At 50.7% G+C, this 15,393-nt stretch overlaps 1 protein-coding gene across 13 annotated transcripts in view; it reads right to left on the bottom strand.

Annotated features, from left to right (window-relative positions):
• The window catches only part of PKNOX2 (PBX/knotted 1 homeobox 2), a 317,612-nt gene that overhangs the window by 48,258 nt on the left and 253,961 nt on the right, over window positions 1–15,393 (bottom strand). The gene's annotated exons all lie outside the window — the stretch shown is intronic.

The raw sequence follows: 15,393 nt of genomic DNA, 5'->3' as shown, positions 1-15,393 counted from the left end.
TTTAAATTTATTTAACTTTAGCAATTTTAATGTAACTAGTCGCATGTGGCTGGTGGCTACCATATTGGAGAACACAGTAAGTCTTGAAAAGGAAAAAAGATCATGCTTTTTTCCTTCCAGTACACTATGAACACACCAAGAGAAAGACTGAATATCCAGCCTACACGGTGTTTGTATGTAGATGGGGGAACCCCTCACAGCCTGTATTGGGATTCAGGAATTCTGGGCAAAAAGACAGAAGGTGCTTAGTTCCATCGACACTCATACCTACACCTACTAGTCATTCTACTCAGGCTCAGGGGCAGTGGGGGGATGAGGAGACATAAATTCCTGCCTCCTATGAGCTGCTTGGCATGGCCGCCTGTCTCTAGACACCATCTCCCGACCCTTGTTTTGGGAGCTGATGTGTAAACATCTGGATCCCCAGAGTGCAGCCCAGGTTACAGTTTGGAGAGGAAAAAAGGGTCACTATCTAAGGATGGCGCATCTGCAGTCCCCAGTTGCTAGAAGATCTATTCAGCCCGGCAGGAAGCCGGTAGGGAAAACAATGGGTTCGCTTACCCATCCGGTTGAAGACAAAGAGAAAACCAGGTGAAGGGGTTAAACTCCAGTGTAAGTCTTCATTTGCAGCCACTAATACCGCAGCATATTATAGTCTAATCTAACCTGATCCCAGTTTAATGCAAGATTCTCCTGGCCCTGAGTGGAATACCAAAGAAAGCCTCAGTGGCTGTAATTTAAGCAGAGCCCTGCAGTGGTTTAGCTGAGGGACATGAAAGGCAAATTCTAGACGGTGTTATGAATTATTGCGCCTTATGAACCTTCCTACTCTCAACAGATGCCTGCTGCCATTTAAACAGCCACTAGATCAATTAGGAATGAAAGGCACAAATCGACTCTGTACAAGGGCACTAAATTACCAGGAACTAATAATCCGCAGCATCGTGCCAGGTGCTGGGGGCGCAGCCCCCGCCCCAACCCCGCAGCAGCCGCCGGTCACTGCACATTCCTTTCTCACGGGTTGCAGGGAGGGTGGGCAGCTGCTGAATGGAGAGGGGATGGTCTCTGTGTGTGCGTGCATGTGCATGCGTGTGCACCAGGGCTCAATGTAGGCTGTCAATGAGAGCGAGTGTGAGTGTTGTGTAAGTGTTCCATCCCGTGTGTTTTTATGGTGTGTGTCCATACAGTGCGTCTATGCGGAATGTGTGCACGTATGGGTTGTGTGTATGAAAGTGGGGTTCAGATTTTGCGTGCTGTGAGTACAGTGTGCACATGCCCCATGTTGTATGCAGTGTGTGTGCACGCGTTCTGTGTTATCTGTATGCGGTATGTGCGAGGGGATTGCGTGTTCTGTGTACACAGCGTGGATGCCATGAGGGGTGGGGAGGAGGGAATCTGCCAGTGATGGAGTCTCCCAGCACTAGAGTTCGGGTAGGTGGGGAGAGTAGTCTTCTTCGCCGCTGTCCTTGCCCCTGCAGGGCAGAGAGTAGTCTGGGAAGGCCTCTCTGAGGAGGTGACATTTAAGTTAAGCTTCAAATGATGGGGAGGCAGTCATGCAAAGATCTGAGGGAAGGCCATTCCAAGCAGGAAAAAAAGCAAAACACTAAAGATAGGAATGAGCCTGGCACATTTCTAGAACAAAATCCAGATGAGTGTGTGTGGAGCAAGGTAGGCAGGATGGGAATAGAGGGAGATGAGGTTGAAGAGGTAAGCAGGTGTGGTGGAGGCACTGTCACACGCTCGGGGAACAATGTGCATTTCTATGCGGAGCCACAGCAGGGGGCCTTTTTATAAATTTCTCACTTCCGGGTGTCAGATCTCCCCAGAGTGTGTGTGTGTGTGTGTGTGTGTGTGTGTGTGTGTGTGTGCGTGTATCTGGAATGTTTTCTGTGGCTTTTGCTATCTCTCGGAAGGAAACATACTTTCTGTCGCCACCTCCCCTCAACCCCCCATTTAACCAGGGGCCCCTGGAGCACAGAACAGACCTCATGGACACTGGGATGGCCACCTCTCTCCAGCCCCTCCCCGCCTGGGCCACACTACCAGCTCCCAAATCACTCTTCTCATATACCTACCCTCCCCAGGCTCCTGCTTCTGCTCACTCTGATCCCTGGATCCCTGAGCCCAGGGGCTCAGATGGCACCTGAGCTTGCCCACAGCTTTTCTGTGACTGATAGCCAGTGTCAGTGGGCTGCCTGTAGCTCCCATGCTCTATCTGCCCGGATCCCTCGATAAACCCAGACTGCTACCTGTTACCTGCTACCTCAAGCGTGGGGATAGGTGAGACGCTGTGCACCACATCCTGAGAAACCAGCTGTTTCCCAGTGACCCAGCTGGGTTCCGTGGCTGCAGTCATGCCATGGGCTCCTCTAAGGCTGTTCCCAGCCCGGTTCCCGGCCCCTTTCCCAGTTGTCCAGACTATGCGCTAACCTATACTTCTAAGCTTCCCTCCAACATCACCCTAGAAGGCTGGAGATGAGGCCGGAAGTCTTCCAATAGAGTCCTTTCCAATAGCCCTTGATGCAGGCTTGGAGTGGGGTGGGGTGGGCAGGGACCATGGGAGTTGGGGATCTTAACCACCGGGGAGATGAATGGTCCTGTCTGAACCGGGCAAGGGATGGGAAGAAGGATTTCCAGTTAGGTGTGGGATTTGCTTCTTTATTCTTGGCCTTCCCTGAACTTCCATTTGTCCAACTACAATGGGTTTTAAGGAGTTCCTCTTCATGCTGTCCAGATCTGTTCCATTGTAGATCAATACCCTTCAGAGGCTAGAAGTAAGAATGTGGAAACCCAGTCCCCAGTGCCCAGACGATGATGAACAAGATATGAAAGATGGTCATTAGACTTTATTTCCAAAGAGCGGAGGACATTTGACCTCCATAAGAGCTCACCTTCTCCCTCCCAGATCTTTCTCCGCTCTTCTCTCCGTCGCCTCCTGTCTGACCGCCCCCTCCACCCCAATCTCTCTTAAGCCGTTCAAAATTTGGAGGAAATAAATCTCACTGCACTAATTCAGTGAGAGTTTGAGCCTCGTCAGTGCAGAACAAATAAAAGGAGTGAACTGGCATGACATTTTACTGCAGAAGAGAGGTCGTTTCCAGCCACTAATAAAAAGGATTTGACACAGACTAATAAAGAGAAATGAATTTCTCTAATGGCCTAATTTAGCACATTCAGCACTGTGCCTCTGCCTGGGTGCTGGGGGGCGGGGGGAGCCGTGAGTGCCGACGGAGCCAGGAGCAGGGGAGATGCATGGCGAGGAGAGGGGAAGGAGAGATGATCTCAAATAACATTTTATTATTTCTTTTCTCTTTTCTCAGTCCCTACCCCCACCCCCAACCTCATCACCTCTCCTCAGGAGCATCTGAACCAAAATCAAGCTCAAGATATGCAGTTTCTGTTAACGATCCAAAGAAATAAAGAACCCCTCTCCACAGACTTGCAGTCTTGTGCTAGCTTAAGAAGGTGATTAAACCGGATGTGTTGATTTCTACAGGGGTTTAAGCCATCGTTTGGTTTAATTACTTCTGACATTTCTGCCTTCGCGTTTTTTACATCACCCATTTGCTGGCCTGCAATGCCCAGTTTGGGCTGCCCCCTGGAGAGCAGATTGAAGACAAGGCAGGATTTTGGCTGAAGCCCTTTGGTAGTGGTGAACATCACCCTCTCTCTAGCCGCAGAGAGGCTGAGCCACCCCTCGCTCAAGCCCAGGTTTTTCTTCAGGGCAAGGCAATCCCCCTAACCTGCCCCTCTCCCCAGTGAGGCTTCTGAGAGCCTCAACACAGCCCATCTTATTCTTCTCTACCTCAGGACAGATCTTCTATTCTATTCTATTCTATTCTATTCTATTCTATTCTATTCTATTCTATTCTATTCTATTCTATTCGTTTCCTTTCCTTTCCTTTCCTTTCCTTTCCTTTCCTTTCCTTTCCTTTCCTTTCCTTTCCTTTCCTTTCTTTCTCTTCCTTCCCTCCTTCCTTCCTTTCTCTTCCTTCCTTCCTTCCTTCCTTCCTTCCTTCCTTCCTTCCTTCCTTTCTTTCTTAGATTTATTTATTTTTGAGAGAGAGAGAACGCGCCAGTGGGGAAGAGGCAGAGAGAGAGGGGGACAGAAGATCCGAAGCGGGCTCTGCGCTAACAGCAGTGAGCCCGATGCAGGGCTCGAACTCATGAACTCTGAGATCGTGAACTGAAGTTGAAGTTGGATGCTCAATCCACGGGACCACCCAGGTGCCCCAAGACAGATATTCATAACATAAATTGTCCTGATAGGTTTCTCTAACACTTCTAAAGGCCTCCAGGGATGGAGACCACCACTTCCTCGGTAATTCGCATAATTGTACTTAACTTCAAGTTCCCCTATAAGGCTGAAGCTTGTTAAAAGGATTCAAGAAAAGACAGTTGGACCCTTTTCTGTTTCTCTTCCTTCCCCTCCTTGGACAACCTAGGTTTTCGGAAAACAAACAAACAAACAAACAAACACAACTTTTTAACATTTCTTTTTGCTTAGAGGACCAGAAATACAGAAGCAGAGGCAGGAAAAAGTTAGAAGGAATGTAAAAATATAGAGCTTCAGGGAAAGTAACATGCAAAGAACACAAGAGAAAGAGAATAGATATGTAGATGGAAACAGAGCACTGCAGACTGGGGGGAAGGGGGGCGAGGATGGTCACACGCAGGGAGGCACGTTAGTGTTGAGTTCTCTTTCTGGGTGATAAACCTTGTGATTCACAGTCATGCCACTCCGTCACTTCTGAGCCTCTCAGCCATCCCTTCCCTTGTGACCTTGGCCAGGACTGCAGACCTCAATTATGGGTCCAGCCAAGTGTGTGGCAGCCTGCCTGGCTATCCACCTCTTCTCCCTGTCATTGACCTTGGAGCCCCTAGGCCTGTCCTGCACCTCACCTCACAGTCCAGACTCATTCAGCTAGGGGGAAGATGGACAGAGGAGGCTCAGTGTTGGCTCTCACCCCCCTCCCTGAGCCCTGGCTATGTCTTCCAATGGGAACAGAGGTCAGAGCCTCCAAGGCCTGGATGGGATGAGGGATGGACGGTTCAGAGGATGGAATGATTGGCAGGAGAGCAAAATTTCTGGTGGAGATTTTCAGTGATGAGCCAGTGGGACAAGAGGCCTGGTCAGGGTCTGACTGCTGCAGAGGATATTAGTCTACTGGCCAGTGAGGTGGGGTAAGGTGGGAACAGTAGTGACCAGGCTGACTCTCCAGCTATCCCACCTAGTCTCCACCCATAAACACAGGGCAGGTCTTGAATTACCAAAGACTCGACCCCCTGGAAAGTCCACCCAGGCACTGGCATTTTGATCCTTTATTTCTAGTGCCCTAGGTCAGAGGTCACAAGAATCACAGAATCATAGACAATACCCTGGAGTCACTTTCCAGGACAGCCCCCTGTCTTTTCCTTGGGCATCTATTCAGAGCAGAAGCCCATTACAAGTATTCGTGTTGTTTCGCTCTAGTGAAATTTCTCTCGGAGGCTAATGAAATAAAGTTCACGTCCTCAGATGAACGTTCCAGGTACATCAGGTGTGGCCTCAGACTTCTGTATTTTTTCTCAACAGACTGAGCAGAGAATGTGCTGTTGGACAAACAGCAGGTGCACTCTGGCCCCCTTGTCTTTTCACTCACCGCCTTCACAGACTCAGGGAAACTGGACTCCCAGCACTAGCCTTTGTTCCTGCTGTTCCTAGCACCTCAACTGGGTTCCTGGGTCTCTGCCTGTCCTTCTAATAATCTTCAGAATCCATCTCAAGATACCACCCACTCTACCACGGCTTCCTGGTGGGTCTCGCCAGTGAGAAAAACCATTGCTTCCTCTGAACCATCCTGGGAAATGTTTTGGGGTTTGTATCTTGACCTCACTCACACTTTAGGGTGAGAAGCTCCGTGGTGTGAGATAAGCACAGATTTCAGAGTGAGACAGTGGGTGTGCCTTTGGGGGCAAGTTACTGAATTTTTCTGAACCCCATTTTCCTCCTTTATAAAACAGGGATAGCATCACCTACCACGCAGGTTATGGTAAGGATTAAATGAAGAAACACGTAGAGCGTCTGGCACTTAGTAAGCTATCAATTAATGCTTGTTCCACTTCCCTGGAAAGGTGTGTGGGCACCTTTTTTATTCAGAGCAACATTGACACCATCGGCTCCAATACATTTCTATTCCCATATCCACTGACTCATTTGGCAGGGAAAACAACCCCATGTGCCAATTCAAATAGGCACAGAAAGAGGAGGAGGAGAGGCAACGTACAATTTATCAGAACTCAGAACCTCTTCTTTTTTTTTTTTTTAACCAAAAAAGCACTGCCAGTAAGAATTTATTTTTATTTCCCTTATGACACTCATTAAATTCTACTAACTATAGTTGTTTGTGCACAGATCTGTCTTCCTCACTATGTGGTGAACTGCTCTGGTCCACGAACTCATCTGATCTCTTTCTGAATTCCCAAGGGTCATGCACAGTGCCTGGCACACAACAGAGGATCAATAAATATCTGGTGAATTAATGAGTGGGAACAGAGGAACTATGGGAAGGAAGGTTCTAAGACACAATCCTAAGGTTCTTTTGGGCTCAGAATCCATCTCTATAGCAAGACTCAGATAAAACGTTGCCATCTGGCAGCTTCTAGCTACAATGGTTACAAAAGGACCTGCCTTCCTTGGGCTCTGCTGGGTGTGTGTGGGGTGGGGGCTGGCGGGGTCCTGGAGGGAGGGGGGTTAGTGTGAAGGAAGAGCTCGCCCAGCCCTCCATTTCTCCTCCCCTCGAAGGCACCAGATGGAGAGAGCAGAGTGGGGTGGGGGAGAACGAGCCAGCAGCTCCTGGTTGGATATATTTTTACTTCAGGTGTGACGTTGAAACCATGCGGGTGTATTTTTAGTCCTGCCTAGTGGGTGGTGTGTTCGCCTGGGTTGCCTTGGAGAGGACTTCTTCTTGTTGCTAAATTGGAATCGCATCTGCTAGGGCTCCTGGGCTCCAACCGGCTCTCCTCCCCCAGGTGGGCGGATAGGTCCATTCTTGGCAAGGGTGGGGCCCAGGTCAGGCCTCAGTCGGCTACGTCCCCATCCCTTCGTGACACCACCTCCCACACCCCTGCCTTCTGGCACATTAAAAATAAAAATAATAATAATAACAAATGTGAAATCTCAACAAAGTGATTGTAAAGGCTAGTCTGCAAGGGCAGGAATACAAACCACCTAAAAGTTGAGATCTGTGGGGATCCCATGTTCAACCCTTTCGTTTTACGGAGAGGTGACTCAGGCACAGAAAAGGGAAGTGTCTCGCCCAAGGTTAGCTAGTGAGAAGCAGTCAGAGCTTCTGTCCAAGTCACCAGAGATTGATCTCCAGCAAGCATACAAAGTCTAGGGGAAGGGGTGTTGTGGGGAAGGCGCTCTGTCCATTCCGCCTTGGTCACTGGCGATGACTAAACACACACCCACACACGCTTTGTGGCCCTCTGTAAGTTACAAAGTGTTTCCATGTGCTTATTGCATTCAAATGCTCAATATTCTTATTCCCATTGCACCAATTAGCAAACTGTGGTGAAGTAATGATATTAAGCTAGTAAGTGGCTGAGTTGAGATTTAAATCTGGGAATCCAAACTCCAAATTTTGCGCTCCCCACCTCCTATCTGTTATTTTTGAACCATTATCGGAATCACTTCCTCCTCCCCGCTTTCTCTCTTTTTCTCTTCTGTCCTTGAGTCATATGTGTCCTTGGGGTCACAGAACTGACCTGCCATGTTTACCCTTCGAGCATCAAGATCACTGCAGCACAAGAGAATCTCCATCTTATCGAAGGAGTTTCCAAAAGAATCTTCTCTCATGATAATAATACTTCTGTGTGTTTGGAGAGGGCTTCCACATCTCTACAGCTCTTTCAGTTTCTCATCTGATGCCTACCGTGTGAGGTAGGACAAGCTTATCTAAAGAGGTTAAATGATTTGCCCAATGATAGAGTAAGAATTGAGACTGAAGGCTTAGTCTTATGTTCTCTCCACCTGACCACGAAATGGACTAGAGCTTGAGAAAATCTGAGAGTGGCGTCATGGTTAAAAGAAAGGCAAGGGGCGCCTGGGTGGCTCAGTCACTTGAGCATCCTGCTCTTGACTTCGGCTCGGGTCACAATCTCATGGTTCTTGGGATCGAGCTCCATGCTCAGCACAGAGTCTGCTTGGGGTTCTCTTTCTCCCTCTCCCTCTGCTCCTCACCCCTGCTTACTCACGTTCTCTCTCAAAATAAATAAATAAACATTAAAAAAATTTTTAAATGTTTTTTTTACATTTATTTATTTTTGAGAGACAGAGAGAGACAGAGCACAAGTGGGGGAGGGGCAGAGAGAGGGAGACACAGAATCCTTAGCAGGCTCCAGGCTCCGAGCTGACCGCACAGAGCCCGACGCGGGGCTCGAACTCACAAACCATAAGCTTGTGACCCGAGCCGAAGTCGGACGCTCAACCAACAGAGCCACCCAGGCGCCCCGACGTTTTTTAAAAATTTAAAAGAAGGGCAAAACCGGCTCAGTCCAGCCCTGGTGAGAAGCCCCTGGCCACGTGAGCCCTCAAAGCCCCAGCCTGCTGGCCTTCCTCCTATTCCACTCCGCCTGGTTCACAGCAGCAGGAGGCCCAATTGCTGGCTATCTTCCCCTTAAACGAGGGACAGATCCAGTCTAGTACGTATCACAGTAACTACTCACAAATGCAGCCACCGTTCACCGTGACCATTCTACGTGGCAAGCACTGTCGGCTGTTAGCATTGGTTATCTCCTTTAATCCTAACACAACCTTGTGAGGATAAAAGTCGGTGGGTTCCAGGCTCTTCATATCTTATCAGCGTGCCTTATCTTGGTGGGGTACCTGGACTTCTCGGCTGTGCCTGGGCCAGGCCGGTGAGCTATGGAAGCAGCAGGACCCACACTGCCTCTCAACACGGCACACCTGCTCCCTGGACCCGGCAGCTGCAGCCCCCGTGCCTGCCAGCAGCATGTGCAGAGGCCGTGCGTGGGCTGGGGGCCCTCCAGATGCCGGCAGGAGGGGCCGAGAACAGGCTTTGCCTGGTGCCCGGGGAGAACTGAGCATGGTTTTACTTTCAGATTATGGCTCCAACAGGATCGCTCCCCTGACTATAGTCAACAACTGAAATGTTATCTCTGATGCCAGTGAATCCAACTGCTTCCAAGAGCAGGGAGTCGGCTGGAGCCCCCAGCCCAGAGAGCCCAGCCCAGAATGCAGCCAGGAACATCTGCTCCCGGCATCTAGTCTAGAAGCCCTAGCCTGAAGCATCTGGTCCTGACTTTTCTGCTTGGAATGGCTGAACTTCTCCCACATCTTTCTCAGGCCACCTCGCCCAGCACATTCCAGAAATGGCCAAGCACAGTGCCAGGGAAGGCATAGGGTTAAGCCCCAGGGTCAACTCACTGGAGCCAGGACACCCTTTGGTCACAAGGTGGAAGCCTTCCCTCAAAAACACTTCATCAGGACGTGCCAGTTCCCAGGGTCCTTCCTGGCCAGGCAGCTGCTAAGGAGGACAGTCACAAGAGGACCCAGCCCCTCTGTCCAGCCCCAACCCTCGGGGGTCCCTCCCACCCCATTTACCAGCTCAGCTATCATTCCCCCTGGGTTTCACCTCCCTGGGGAAAAGCAGTGCAACTCTCCCACACTGCACTGTGGTCAGAAGGCTCGCAGTCAATTCCACAAATACTTTTTGAGTCCATACTATGTGCCAAGTTTCTATTAGAGCCGCTCTCTATGTCTATCTTTCTCCTACTCCCTGGGCTGGTTCTTCTTTATTCAAAACCCCTCTTGGAACTTAACACGACGCTTGACACATAGCAGAGCTCACTACACATTTAACTGAATTGCAAGATAGACACCTCTTGACTGGGGGGTCCTTTCCAGTCCTGCCTCTGGCTGCTTCGCCTCTCAGCATTTCTAGCATCTTCTAGCCTGACCAACCCCTGCTTGCGTTTCCCCAAACATCTGACAGCCGCTAACATCTACAGAGCGCTCACCAAATGCGGGATTCTTTACTAAATACGTAATGTGCAGTCTCTCATGGATTCCTCACAACAACCCCGATGAAGAGATAATACCGTTTTCCAGATGAGGAAATCGAGGCCCAGAAAGGCTTAGTGCCTAGGGCAGTGCCAGAATGTAAACGCAGGTGATCTAAATGTAAAGGCCCATTTCCTAACCCCGAATTCCACCCCGCTGAATGCACCAGACGGCTTCCCATCCTGAACACGCCATGGGGACACATGCTGGCCCCTCTTGCTTCAAACAATCTCACCCCATCCCCACCCCACGCAGCAAACACTGATCTGTGTGTCAGGTATTATCCCGTATTCTCTAATTTTAGTCTAGCTATTACTATTTTCTTTTTTACAGTTGAGAAAACAGAGGCTCGGAGAGATTAACTCACCCAAGGTGACAAAGCTAGCGATCACCAACTCTATTTCTAGGGCTCGTGGCACGGCCCAGCATGGCCATTCTCCTGCATTTACACCTCTAACTCCAGGGCTGCCACGACCAAGCCCGGAGCCTCAGTGACCTTTACAAGGATGGTCTCTTCCAATAGAGTGATCCGAACGCTGCCACTGCCCTGTTCCGATCCTTCCCCAAGTGAGTGTGCATTCTAGAGGGACCCGGTCTGGATGAGGCTGGAAGAAGTGGAGCACAGACAGGGCTTTAGAAATGTGTATTGCTCTTACTGAACCAGAGATGGAGTCCAGCATGAGCTGCTCGGGGGTAGTCACGCACGGGTTAGAAGTTCTGAGTCTGTGGTTGAGGAGGGGGATGGAGCTGTCCTGAAGACCCGAAGCACCACAGGGCAAGGTCAAGATTCTCGAAGCTGGGACACTGCAGAGGAGGTGAAGCCTGGTTTGATGCAGGGTTTCTGAAGCTCCCAGGAAGGAGTTTTTGTTAACGGGTAAACCAGGAAGGGCCTGGAATCCACTTGGAGAAGATGGGAGTGTGGGGGTGAAGGCAGGGCTTTGCTCAAGCAGATGGGAAGAGACGACGGTGCTGGGTAGAAACTAGGAAGGAGAAAATTCACTGCCTCAGGGTTAACGGTGAAAAATCACAATTGCAAACACCTACTTCGTGCTGGGCACTGTGTGAAGTAGTTAATTCATTAAGAGAGAACATTTCAAATTTAGAACCCAGGAGTAGACCGCACAGGCCCATGAGGACAACAGAGAAGTGTGGGCTCGTGGCTAAAGGTATGAATAAAAATAAAACCATTCCAAAGAATTGGTTATAAGATGTATCGACCTGTTTAAAATCAGAGACTGTGGGCCTGTAACTTGCCTACCTGTATGGGGGTTGTACTTGAGGCAGGCAAGAGCCAGATGGGAGCCCCCCTTTGCAACTCTGGTCAGTGGTATCGTGTTGGTAGTTTGAAGTGGGCCCTGGTGGGAGCATTTACACAGTGGAATTCAGCAAATGCTACGAACCAGGGCTCTGTTATCGCCTCGCCCCTGATAGCCAGCACACCAGCCTAGAACTGTGGTGTATTTATGAGGTGCTGCCTCGCCTGAGTTAATCAATCCATTCAACAAGCTCTAGTACACACTCTGTCCAAGCTGCTGACTCTAAGGTATGGTATGGGGCGCCAGGGATAGGTCGATGAATAAAACAGACATAGACCCTGCCCTCATGGAGTTAACCATCTAGTGGGGGAAACAAATACCGTTGATGAAATCAACTTAATTGTGAGCCATGCCACAGAGGAGAAATACGGGGTGTGGGGGGGGAGGGTGGGTAGCCGTCAGCCGCCCTCTCCACCTGCACGGCATCTCGATTCTCCAGCATTTTAAGTGCAGAAGCAAAGCACCCTACCCCTGCCACTTTCTCACCGCTCAAGCCTGCATTCCTATCAATAGCAGGTAACTTCTGCGCTGGGCGGGCCCATTCCCCAGTTCTTGGAGAGCTTTTCAGCCTTGTGGGAGAGAACCAACGCCTTAGCCTTAGCAGAGCTTTCTCAGCAAGGCCGACCTCCTCCCCACCTCGCACCTGGCCAGGACTAGCTGTCTGCCACTCTGCTTGCTCCCCAGGACATCATGGTTTCCATGGGAACCCACTCACTTCAAAGGGGAACGAAGGAGACTGGAGGGGAGGAGGGAGAGTGAAAGCTGGATTAACCCCACCCTCCTGGCCCTATCTCTGCACGCCTGGCCATCTAACCACCAGGTTCTGGACGGCACCTAACACTGTCCATCCGCATGGAGGGGTGGAGTGGGGCAGTCCAAGCTAAGTTTGAACGTCTTGGGGATAAGTCCCAGGGCTGAGGTGGGGGACTAGGGAAGGGGAGAACTGAACTAGGTCCAAACCTGTGGTGGTCCTCACTGCACAGGGCCTCCCCTCCTCAGACCCCCTCTCAGCACTGCTCTTGGGCCACAAACACAATTACCCACGATGTGCATCCAATCATGGGATCTGCTCGGATTAGACTGCAATCATTAATCTGAGCGGGAGCTCTTGGTTGCCTTGCTGATTAGCCCAGATGATGCTCTGGTATGATCCAATTAAAGACAGACTGCCTCCCCTCACCCCCACTACACGCACGTGCACACACACACACACACACACACACACACACACACTTTCCACATCAGAAGGAACCAATACATTTCATTAACACGTCTTTATACACAAATAGAACCTCAGGGGCATTGGACGCTCCAAGGGCTCACAGGCACACCCCTCCTTTTTGTCACACTGTCCCCCTGCCACCCTGCAGGGGCCTGGTCAGAAAGGGGCTCCCTCCACCCTTCCTTCATCTGTGGTTCTGGGAGGGGCCACAGTGGGATCTCCCAGAAGTCGGCGCTGGGCACTAATCTGAATTGAAAAGTCTTGTTACATTTATTGACATAAAATGCTGACTCCCTGATGTGCTTTGGAGCAGCCAGGCTGCCCCAAGGCAGGCAAATCTAATTAAAATTACCCGACCCTTCAGGAGGCTGAGCTCCCTCCCCGGTCATCCTGCAATGGCTGTAGAGAGAACAGCTGGTATTAATGGGAGAGGTGTGGTTGTGGGAGAAAACCCCAGGCCCCTGGGCAGGAGGGACTGCGGAGAAAAGCCGGGCGAAGGTGCTGGTGTCAGCTCTCTTGGTTGTCCTGAGATGCCGGGTGGCCATGTTTGTCTGGGCAATTGGTGGCAACCAACCTGGGATTCCTTCTTCACGGTCAGACAGCTGCAGGGACAATTTGGGCAAAGGCTGAGGGCTGCTGGGGGCTCAGCCCGGTGGGAGAAGGTAAAGCTCAGGTGTGAAGGTGAGCAGGAAGAAGCGTTGGTTGGAGGACCGTCTGGGCCTTTATGTTTCAAGTGACATCATGATGAACAGCTCCCACGGGAGAGGTGACCCACATCTCCTGCAGGTTGGCCTGGGTGGGAAATGAGCCTGGGATCTTGGGAAGGGCCACAGCACCAGGTGCTTACATGAGCCGTCTCAACAATCTTACTGAACCTACTGGTTAGCTTCTGTCATGAAACTCAAGCTCACAGAGATTAGTACACAAAAGGAGCTGGGACTCAAGCCTGGGTGTCCAGAAACTTTCTGTTGTATCACGAACCAGGGGTCTTTCTAGACTATGATCTGTGCTCACCACAGGTCCCCTGTCTGTGAAGGTGCCCAGGATGATGCACACAGATCACGTGGTGTGAGTGGGGCCAAGAGTCTGCGTCTCTCAAGAACTCCCAGGGGATACAGTGCTGTTAGCCCCTGGGCCATACTATGGGTAGCAATGATCTACATGGAGTATGATGGCTCTAACCCCCAAGCCATCAGACCATCAGGTGGTTTTCAGACGCCATGGTACTCTCCCTTCTCATGTTCACCACAAAAGCACAAGCCCACCTCGCAGTTTAATTTCCAGGTGGTTGTGAAGCCTCATCTCCCCACACCCAGATGCTCTGGCCACTGGCCATTCTGGGAGCACAGAGGCTCTGCTCTGTCTGGAAGGCTCTACTCCAGCCCATTTCTCCTGGTGGACTCTCTCACCAGCCTTTAAGATCAAGCTCAAATATTGTCTCCTCGGTAAAGCCTTCTCTGTTAAAGCTCTGACCACACTGTGTTGGTTTCTCACCTGCCTATCTATCTGTTCCTGGAGAGATGGGGAACAGAGGTGCGTTTGCTTTGATAGTTTACCCTCTTTCGCTGGGAGTCCAGCTCAGCGCCTCCACATATTAATAGTAAGGGTTCAATACAAGAGTGTGAAGGAAGGAGAGACAGGAGGACAGGAGTGTCCAGTCTCTCTGACAGGTACCGTGACCAGATGTGGGAGTTCTTTGGGGTCCAAAGCAGAGTTCTTTCCCGGCAGGCAGCAGGGCCTGGCCAGTGCACTGGGCAGAGCGGGGCACAGGCATGGTGATTTATTCTTCCAGCAGGGCTGGGAAAGACCCTCGTGGCAGGACCTATGGATCAGGGCTCACTGCTCTGGACTCCGTGTTGGCATTAGAGGCACTCGGCTCATCTGAGTAACTAAAAATAATGCCAGTGATAATGATAATAACAGCAATAATTACCACCATTACCATAAAAGCATTGTCACCGTGGGGAGGAGTGAGGAAGGAATCAATCTTCTTCCCGTTCATCTTGGCTGGATCGTTCCCCATGTGACGATACTGGCACCTGCTGCAGTGTGTGTCCAGACACAGGTAAGACGCGTTTGCTGATACACGTGAATGTATGTGCTCACACAAGTGAGCGTGCGCTAGGGTGTCACCTCCATATTGAGTGCTGACTCGGGCGTCTTTTCTAGCCGTGTGGGCGCCCCACAGAAAGACGATGACTAACATCCCTGCCAGGGCGGCTCTCAGAGGACTGCATCTTCTCAACCACATGGACAAACCAGACAGGCCCTGGGCCCCTCCCAGCCTCCGCAACATTCAGGGCCTGGCCCTGCTCTCAGCTGCCGGCTCTCAGCACACTCCCCCTCTGGAAGGAGGGTGCCAGAACATACGCAGCCACACACCACGCCTCTTGCTACAAAACAAAGACAATCATGGATCAAAAAAGGACCTGCTGCATTAGATCTACCTGGAATGCTTTTTAAAAAGTCATATTCCTCTTCCTATAGCTTGACCTACTGATTCAGCATTTCTGAGCACGGAGCCCAGAAATACGGGTTTTAATAAGCTCTCCCAGTGATTTTCAGGCATATTAAAGTTTGTGTAATGCCAAGTCCTAGACGGGACCAGCAGATGTCCCCTGGGCTTGCTGGAGTGAAGGCACAATGGCGGACACGCGAGGAGAGCCTCTCAAGGTGGCAGTTTGCTGAGCGGAGGGTTTCTGATGCTCAAGAGGGCTCAATCCCCAGCTGGGATGACAAAAGGATCCTCCAGGAAGATGCTTCCCCGGGCCCTCTTGGCCCTCACCAGA

This window comes from Panthera leo, chromosome D1 (genome assembly GCF_018350215.1).
Source record: "Panthera leo isolate Ple1 chromosome D1, P.leo_Ple1_pat1.1, whole genome shotgun sequence".
Classification (NCBI taxonomy): domain Eukaryota; kingdom Metazoa; phylum Chordata; class Mammalia; order Carnivora; family Felidae; genus Panthera; species Panthera leo.
Note: the sequence above shows the minus strand (reverse complement) of the source record. Positions and strands in the feature narration are given on the sequence as shown.